Below are 8875 nucleotides of genomic sequence, written 5' to 3'. Positions count from 1 at the left end.
CTGCCTGTCGTAAGAGGCGACTAATGGGTAGGAGTCGAGAGGTGAAGAGTGTATTTGTGTGTGAGTGTGCGTGTGTGCGTGTGTGTGCGTGTGTGAGTGTGTGTGTGTGTATTTATGTGTGTGAGTGTGTGTGTCCAGTCGGCTCGCAGAGATAAGAACACGGCCGTGGCAAGAAGGCCCTGCCTGTCGTAAGAGGCGACTAATGGGTAGGAGTCGAGTGGTGAAGAGTGTATATGTGTGTGTGTGCGTGTGTGCGTGTGTGTGTGCGTGTGTGAGTGTGTGTGTGTCCGGTCGGCTCGCAGAGATAAGAACACGTCCGTGCCAAGAAGGCCCTGCCTGTCGTAAGCGGTGACTAATGGTTAGAAGTCGAGAGGTGAAGAGTGTATGTGTGTGTGTGTGTGCGTGTGTGCGTGTGTGTGCTTGTGTGAGTGTGTGTGTGTGTCCGGTCGTCTCACAGAGATATTAAAACAGCCGTGGCAAGAAGGCCATGCCAGTCTTAAGGGGCGACTAATGGGTAGGAGTCGAGAGGTGAAGAGTGTAATTGTGTGATTGTGTGCGCGTGTGTGTGTGCGTGTGTGCGTGCTTGTGTGTGTGAGTGTGTGTGTCCGTTCAGCTTGCAGAGATAAGCTTACGGCCGAGGCAAGAAGGCCCTGCCTGTCGTAAGTGGCGACTAATTGGTAGGAGTCGAGAGGTGAAGAGTGTATGTGTGTGTGTGTGTGCGTGTGTGCGTGTGTGTGTGCGTGTGTGAGTGTGTGTGTGTCCGGTCGGCTCGCAGAGATAAGAACACGGCCGTGGCAAGAAGGCCCTGCCTGTCGTAAGAGGCGACTAATGGGTAGGAGTCGAGAGGTGAAGAGTGTAATTGTGTGATTGTGTGCGCGTGTGTGTGTGCGTGTGTGCGTGCTTGTGTGTGTGAGTGTGTGTGTCCGTTCAGCTTGCAGAGATAAGCTTACGGCCGAGGCAAGAAGGCCCTGCCTGTCGTAAGTGGCGACTAATTGGTAGGAGTCGAGAGGTGAAGAGTGTATGTGTTTGTGTGTGCGTGTGTGCGTGTGTGTGTGCGTGTGTGAGTGTGTGTGTGTCCGGTCGGCTCGCAGAGATAAGAACACGTCCGTGCCAAGAAGGCCCTGCCTGTCGTAAGCGGTGACTAATGGGTAGAAGTCGAGAGGTGAAGAGTGTATGTGTGTGTGTGTGCGTGTGTGCGTGTGTGTGCTTGTGTGAGTGTATGTGTGTCCGATCGTCTCGCAGAGATAAGAAAACAGCCGTGGCAAGAAGGCCATGCGTGCTGTAAGGAGCGACTAATTGGTAGGAGTCGAGATGTGAAGCGTGTATGTGTGTGTGTGTGTGTGTGCAAGTGTGTGTGTGTGTCCGTTCGGCTCGCAGAGATAGAAATACGTCTGTGGCAAGAAGGCCCTGCCTGTCTTAAGAGGCGACTAATGGATAGGAGTCGAGAGGTTTGGAGTGTGTGCGTGTGCGTGTGCGTGTGTGCGTGTATGCCTGTGAGCGTGGGTTTGTGTGTGCGTGTGTGTGTGTCCGTTCGGCTTGCAGAGATAAGAACACCGCCGTGGCAAGAAGGCCCTGCTTGTCGTAAGAGGCGACTAATGGGTAGGAGTCGAGAGGTGAAGAGTGTATGTGTGTGTGAGTGTGCGTGTGTGCGTGTATGTGCGTGTGTGAGTGTGTGTGTGTATTTGTGTGTGTGAGTGTGTGTGTCCAGTCGGCTCGCAGAGATAAGAATACGGCCGAGGCAAGAAGGCCCTGCCTCTTGTATGGGGCGACTAATAGGTAGAAGTCGAGAGGTGAATAGTGTATGTGTGTGTGCGTGTGTGGGTGTGTGTGTGTTTGTGCGTGTGTAAGTGTGTGTGTATGTATGTGTGTGTCCATTCGGCTCGCAGAGATTAGAATACGGCCGAGGCAAGAAGGCCATGCCTGTCGTAAGAGGCGACTAATGGGTAGGAGTCGAGAGGTGAAGAGTGTATTTGTGTGTGTGTGTGTGCGTGTGTGTGCGTGTGTGCGTGCGTGTGTGTGTGAGTGTGTGTGTGTCCGTTCGGCTTGCAGAGATAAGCTTATGGCCGAGGCAAGAAGGCCCTGCCTGTCGTAAGTGGCGACTAATTGGTAGGAGTCGAGAGGTGAAGAGTGTATGTGTGTGTGTGTGCGTGTGTGTGTGTGCGTGTGTTAGTGTGTGTGTGTCCGGTCGGCTCGCAGAGATAAGAACACGTCCGTGCCAAGAAAGCCCTGCCTGTCGTAAGCGGTGACTAATGGGTAGAAGTCGAGAGGTGAAGAGTGTATGTGTGTGTGTGTGTGCGTGTGTGCGTGTGTGTGCTTGTGTGAGTGTGTGTGTGTGTCCGGTCGTCTCACAGAGATATTAAAACAGCCGTGGCAAGAAGGCCATGCCAGTCTTAAGGGGCGACTAATGGGTAGGAGTCGAGAGGTGAAGAGTGTAATTGTGTGATTGTGTGCGCGTGTGTGTGTGCGTGTGTGCGTGCTTGTGTGTGTGAGTGTGTGTGTCCGTTCAGCTTGCAGAGATAAGCTTACGGCCGAGGCAAGAAGGCCCTGCCTGTCGTAAGTGGCGACTAATTGGTAGGAGTCGAGAGGTGAAGAGTGTATGTGTGTGTGTGTGTGCGTGTGTGCGTGTGTGTGTGCGTGTGTGAGTGTGTGTGTGTCCGGTCGGCTCGCAGAGATAAGAACACGGCCGTGGCAAGAAGGCCCTGCCTGTCGTAAGAGGCGACTAATGGGTAGGAGTCGAGAGGTGAAGAGTGTAATTGTGTGATTGTGTGCGCGTGTGTGTGTGCGTGTGTGCGTGCTTGTGTGTGTGAGTGTGTGTGTCCGTTCAGCTTGCAGAGATAAGCTTACGGCCGAGGCAAGAAGGCCCTGCCTGTCGTAAGTGGCGACTAATTGGTAGGAGTCGAGAGGTGAAGAGTGTATGTGTTTGTGTGTGCGTGTGTGCGTGTGTGTGTGCGTGTGTGAGTGTGTGTGTGTCCGGTCGGCTCGCAGAGATAAGAACACGTCCGTGCCAAGAAGGCCCTGCCTGTCGTAAGCGGTGACTAATGGGTAGAAGTCGAGAGGTGAAGAGTGTATGTGTGTGTGTGTGCGTGTGTGCGTGTGTGTGCTTGTGTGAGTGTATGTGTGTCCGATCGTCTCGCAGAGATAAGAAAACAGCCGTGGCAAGAAGGCCATGCGTGCTGTAAGGAGCGACTAATTGGTAGGAGTCGAGATGTGAAGCGTGTATGTGTGTGTGTGTGTGTGTGCAAGTGTGTGTGTGTGTCCGTTCGGCTCGCAGAGATAGAAATACGTCTGTGGCAAGAAGGCCCTGCCTGTCTTAAGAGGCGACTAATGGATAGGAGTCGAGAGGTTTGGAGTGTGTGCGTGTGCGTGTGCGTGTGTGCGTGTATGCCTGTGAGCGTGGGTTTGTGTGTGCGTGTGTGTGTGTCCGTTCGGCTTGCAGAGATAAGAACACCGCCGTGGCAAGAAGGCCCTGCTTGTCGTAAGAGGCGACTAATGGGTAGGAGTCGAGAGGTGAAGAGTGTATGTGTGTGTGAGTGTGCGTGTGTGCGTGTATGTGCGTGTGTGAGTGTGTGTGTGTATTTGTGTGTGTGAGTGTGTGTGTCCAGTCGGCTCGCAGAGATAAGAATACGGCCGAGGCAAGAAGGCCCTGCCTCTTGTATGGGGCGACTAATAGGTAGAAGTCGAGAGGTGAATAGTGTATGTGTGTGTGCGTGTGTGGGTGTGTGTGTGTTTGTGCGTGTGTAAGTGTGTGTGTATGTATGTGTGTGTCCATTCGGCTCGCAGAGATTAGAATACGGCCGAGGCAAGAAGGCCATGCCTGTCGTAAGAGGCGACTAATGGGTAGGAGTCGAGAGGTGAAGAGTGTATTTGTGTGTGTGTGTGTGCGTGTGTGTGCGTGTGTGCGTGCGTGTGTGTGTGAGTGTGTGTGTGTCCGTTCGGCTTGCAGAGATAAGCTTATGGCCGAGGCAAGAAGGCCCTGCCTGTCGTAAGTGGCGACTAATTGGTAGGAGTCGAGAGGTGAAGAGTGTATGTGTGTGTGTGTGCGTGTGTGTGTGTGCGTGTGTTAGTGTGTGTGTGTCCGGTCGGCTCGCAGAGATAAGAACACGTCCGTGCCAAGAAAGCCCTGCCTGTCGTAAGCGGTGACTAATGGGTAGAAGTCGAGAGGTGAAGAGTGTATGTGTGTGTGTGTGCGTCTGCGTGTGTGCGTGTGTGTGCTTGTGTGAGTGTGTGTGTGTGTCCGGTCGTCTCGCAGAGATAAGAACACGGCCGTGGCAAGAAGGCCCTGCCTGTCGTAAGAGGCGACTAATGGGTAGGAGTCGAGAGGTGAAGAGTGTATGTGTGTGTGCGTGTGTGTGTGTTTGTGCGTTTCTAAGTGTGTGTGTGTATTTGTGTATGTGAGTGTGTGTGTGTCCAGTAGGGTCGCAGAGATAAGAACACGGCCGTGGCAAGAAGGCCCTGCCTGTCGTAAGAGGCGACTTATGGGTAGGAGTCGAGTGGTGAAGAGTGTATATGTGTGTGTGTGCGTGTGTGCGTGTGTGTGCGTGTGTGAGTGTGTGTGTATATTTGTGTGTCCGTTTGGATTGCAGAGATAAGAATACGGCCAAGGCAAGAAGACCCTGCCTTTTGTAAGGGGCGACTAATAGGTAGGAGACGAGAGGTGAAGAGTGTATGTGTGTATGCGTGTGTGCGTGTGTGTGTGCGTGTGTGAGTATGTGTGTGTGTCCGTTTGGCTTGCAGAGATAAGAATGGGGCCGAGGCAAGAAGGCCCTGCCTCTTGTAAGGAGCGACTAATAGGTAGGAGTCGAGAGGTGAAGAGTGTATGTGTGTGTGCGTGTGTGTGTGTGAGTGTATGTGTGTGTGCGTGTGTGTTCGTGTGTGTGTGTGTGTGTGTGTGAGTGTGTGTGTGTGTATGTTTGTGTGTGTGTCCCTTCGGCTCGCAGAGATAAGAAAACAGCGGTGGCAAGAAGGACATGCCTGTCGTAAGGGGCGACTAATGGGTAGGAGTCGAGAGGTGAAGAGTGTATGTGTGCGTGCGTGTGTGCGTGTGTGTGTCAGTGTGTTTGTATGTGTATGTGTGTCCCTTCGGCTCGCAGAGATAAGAAATCAGCGGTTTCAAGAAGGCCATGCCTGTCGTAAGAGGTGACTAATGAGTAGGAGTCGAGAGGTGAAAAGTGTATGTGTGTGTGTGTGTGAGTGTGTGTGTATGTGTGTGTCCCTTCGGCTCGCAGAGATAAGAAAACAGCGGTGGCAAGAAGGCCATGCCTGTCGTAATGGGCGACTAATGGGTAGGAGTCGAGAGGTGAAGAGTGTATGTGTGTGTGTGTGTGCGTGTGTGTTTGCATGTGTGAGTGTGTGTGTGTGTATGTGTGTGTCAGTTAGGCTTGCAGAGATAAGAATACGGCCGAGGCAAGAAGGCCCTGCCTCTTGTAAGGGGCGACTAATAGGTAGGAGTCGAGGGGTGAAGAGTGTATGTGTGTGTGCGTGTGTGTGTGCGTGTGTGAGTATGTGTGTGTGTCCGTTCGGCTTGCAGAGATAAGAACACGGCCGAGAAAAGAAGGCCCTGCCTGACGTAAGAGGCGACTAATGGGTAGGAGTCGAGAGGTGAAGAGTGTATGTGTGTGTGTGTGCGTGTGTGTTTGCATGTGTGAGTGTGTGTGTGTATGTGTGTGTCAGTTAGGCTTGCAGAGATAAGAATACGGCCGAGGCAAGAAGGCCCTGCCTCTTGTAAGGGGCAACTAATAGGTAGGAGTCGAGGGGTGAAGAGTGTATGTGTGTGTGCGTGTGTGTGTGCGTGTGTGAGTATGTGTGTGTGTCCGTTCGGCTTGCAGAGATAAGAACACGGCCGAGGAAAGAAGGCCCTGCCTGACGTAAGAGGCGACTAATGGGTAGGAGTCGAGAGGTGAAGAGTGTATGTGTGTGTGTGTGTATGTGTGTGCGTGTGTGTTTGCGTGTGTGAGTGTGTGTGTGTATGTGTGTGTGTCCGTTAGTCTTGCAGAGATAAGAATACGGCCAAGGCAAGAAGGCCCTGCCTCTTGTAAGGGGCGACTAATAGGTAGGAATCAAGAGGTGAAGAGTGTATGTGTGTGTGCGTGTGTGCGTGTGTGTGTGTGAGTGTATGTGTGTGTGCGTGTGTGCGTGCGTGTGTGTGTGTCTGTGAGTGTGTGTGTGTATGTGTGTCCCTTCGGCTCGCAGAGAAAAGAAAACAGCGGTGGCAAGAATGCCATGCCTGTCGTAAGAGGTGACTAATGGGTAGGAGTCGAGAGGTGAAGAGTGTATGTGTGTGTGCGTGTGTGTGTGTTTGTGCGTATGTGAGTGTGTGTGTATGGGTATGTGTGTCCGTTCGGCTTGCAGAGATAAGAATACGGCCGTGACAAGAAGGCCATGCTTGTCGTAATTAGCGGCTAATGGGTAGGAGTCGAGAGGTGAAGAGTGTATGTGTGTGTGCGTGTGTGTTTGCGTGTGTGAGTGTGTGTGTATGTGTGTGTGTCCGTTAGGCTTGCAGAGATAAAATACGGCCAAGGCAAGAAGGCCCTGCCTCTTGTAAGGGGCGACTAATGTGTAGGAATCGAGAGGTGAAGAGTGTATGTGTGTGTGCGTGTGTGCGTGTGTGTGTGTGAGTGTATGTGTGTGTGCGTGTGTGCGTGCGTGTGTGTGTCTGTGAGTGTGTGTGTGTGTGTATGTGTGTCCCTTCGGCTCGCAGAGAAAAGAAAACAGCGGTGGCAAGAATGCCATGCCTGTCGTAAGAGGTGACTAATGGGTAGGAGTCGAGAGGTGAAGAGTGTATGTGTGTGTGCGTGTGTGTGTGTTTGTGCCTTTGTAAGTGTGTGTGTATGTATGCAAGTGTCCGTTCGGCTCGCAGAGATTAGAATACGGTCGAGGCAAGAAGGACATGCCTGTCGTAAAATGCGACTAATAGGTAGGAGTCGAGAGGTGAAGAGTGTATTTGTGTGTGTGTGTGTGTGCGTGCGTGTGTGTGTGAGTGTGTGTATTCGTTCGGCTTGCAGAGATAAGAATACGGCCGGGGCAAGAAGGCCCTGCCTCTCGTAAGAGGCGACCAAAAGGGAGGAGTCGAGAGGTGAATAGTGTATGTGTGTGTGTGACTGTGTGTGTGTCCGCTCGGCTCGCAGAGATAAAAATACGGCCGTGGCAAGAAGGCCCTGCCTGTCTTAAGAGGCGACCAATGGATAGGAGTCGAGAGGTGGAAAGTGTGTGCGTGTGCGTGTGTGCGTGTGTGTGTGCGTGTGTGTGTGAGTGTGTGTGTGTCCGTTCGGCTCGCAGAGATAAGAACACGGCCGTAGCAAAAAGTCCCTGAATGTCGTAAGAGGCGACTAATGGGTAGGAGTCGAGAGGTGGAGCGTGTATGTGTGTGTGTGTGTGTGTGAGTGTGTGTGTGTGTGCGTGTGTGTCTGTTCGGCTCGCAGAGATAAGAATACGTCCGTGGCAAGAAGGCCCTGCCTGTCGTAAGAGCAGAATAATGGGTAGGAGTCGAGGGGTGAAGAGTATATGTGTGTGTGTTTGTGTGCGTGTGTGCGTGCGTGTGTGAGTGTGTGTGTGAGTGTGTGTGTGTCAGTGTGTGTGTGTCCGGTCGGCTCGCAGAGATATGAACACGGCCGTGGCAAAAAGGCTCTGCCTGTCGTAAGAGGAGAATAATGGGTAGGAGTCGAGAGGTGAAGAGTGTATGTGTGTGTGTGCGCGCGTGTGTGTGTGTGTATGTGTGTGTGTGTGTGCGTGTGTCTTCTGCTCGCAGAGGTACGAATACGGCCGTGGCAAGAAGGCCATGCCTGCTGTAAGGAGCAACTAATGGGTAGGAATCGAGAGTTGAAGAGTGTACCTGTGTGTGAGTGTGTGTGTGTGTGTGCGTGTGTGAGTGTATGTGTGTGTGTGTCCGTTCGGCTTGCAGAGATAAGAATACAGCCGTGGCAAGAAGGCCCTGCCTGTCGTATAGAAGAGATTAGGTGTGTGTGTGTGGTTGTGAGTGTGTGTGTGTGGTTGTGAGTGTGTGTGTGTGTGTGTGTGTCTGTATGGCTCGCAGAGGTAAAAACACGGCCGTGGCAAAAAGGCCCTGCCTGTCGTAAGAGACGACTAATGGGTAGGAGTCGAGAGGTGAAGAGTGTATGTGTGTGTGTGTGTGTGTGCGTGTGTGCGTGTGTGGGTGTGTGTGTGTGTCCGTTGGCTCGCAGAGATAAGAATACGGCCGTGGCAAGAAGCCCTGCCTGTCGTAAGAGGCGACTAATGGGTAGGAGTCGAGAGGTGAAGAGTGTATGTGTGTGTCTGTGTGTGCGTGTGTGTGTGAGTGTGTGTGTGTGTGCGTGTGTGAGTGTGTGTGTATGTATGTGTGTCCGTTCGGCCTGCATAGGTAAGAATACAGCCGAGGCAAGAAGGCCCTGCCTGTCGTAAGGTGCGAGTAATAGGTAAGAGTCGAGAGGTGAAGAGTTTAGGTGTGTGTGTGTGTGTGTGAGTGTGTGTGTGTGTGTGTCTGTATGGCTCGCAGAGATAAAAACACGGCCGTGGCAAAAAGGCCCTGCCTGTCTTACGAGACGACTAATGGGTATGAGTCGAGAGGTGAAGAGTGTATGTGTGTGTGTGTCTGTGCGTGTGTAAGTGTGTGTGTGTGTGTGTCCGTTCGGCTCGCAGAGATAAGAATACGGCCGTGGCAAGAAGGCCCTATCTGTCGTAGGAGGCGACTAATGGGTAGGAGTCGAAAGGTGAAGAGTGTATGTGTGTGTGTGTGCGTGTGTGTGTGTGTGTGAGTGTGTGTGTGTGTGCGTGTGTGAGTGTGTGTGTATGTATGTGTGTCCGTTCGGCCTGCAGAGATAAGAATACAGCCGAGGCAAGAAGGCCCTGCCTGTCGTAAGGGGCGAGTAATAGGTAGGAGTCG

This window comes from Diabrotica undecimpunctata, unplaced genomic scaffold (genome assembly GCF_040954645.1).
Source record: "Diabrotica undecimpunctata isolate CICGRU unplaced genomic scaffold, icDiaUnde3 ctg00000575.1, whole genome shotgun sequence".
NCBI lineage: Eukaryota > Metazoa > Arthropoda > Insecta > Coleoptera > Chrysomelidae > Diabrotica > Diabrotica undecimpunctata.
This window is presented reverse-complemented; position numbering follows the sequence as displayed.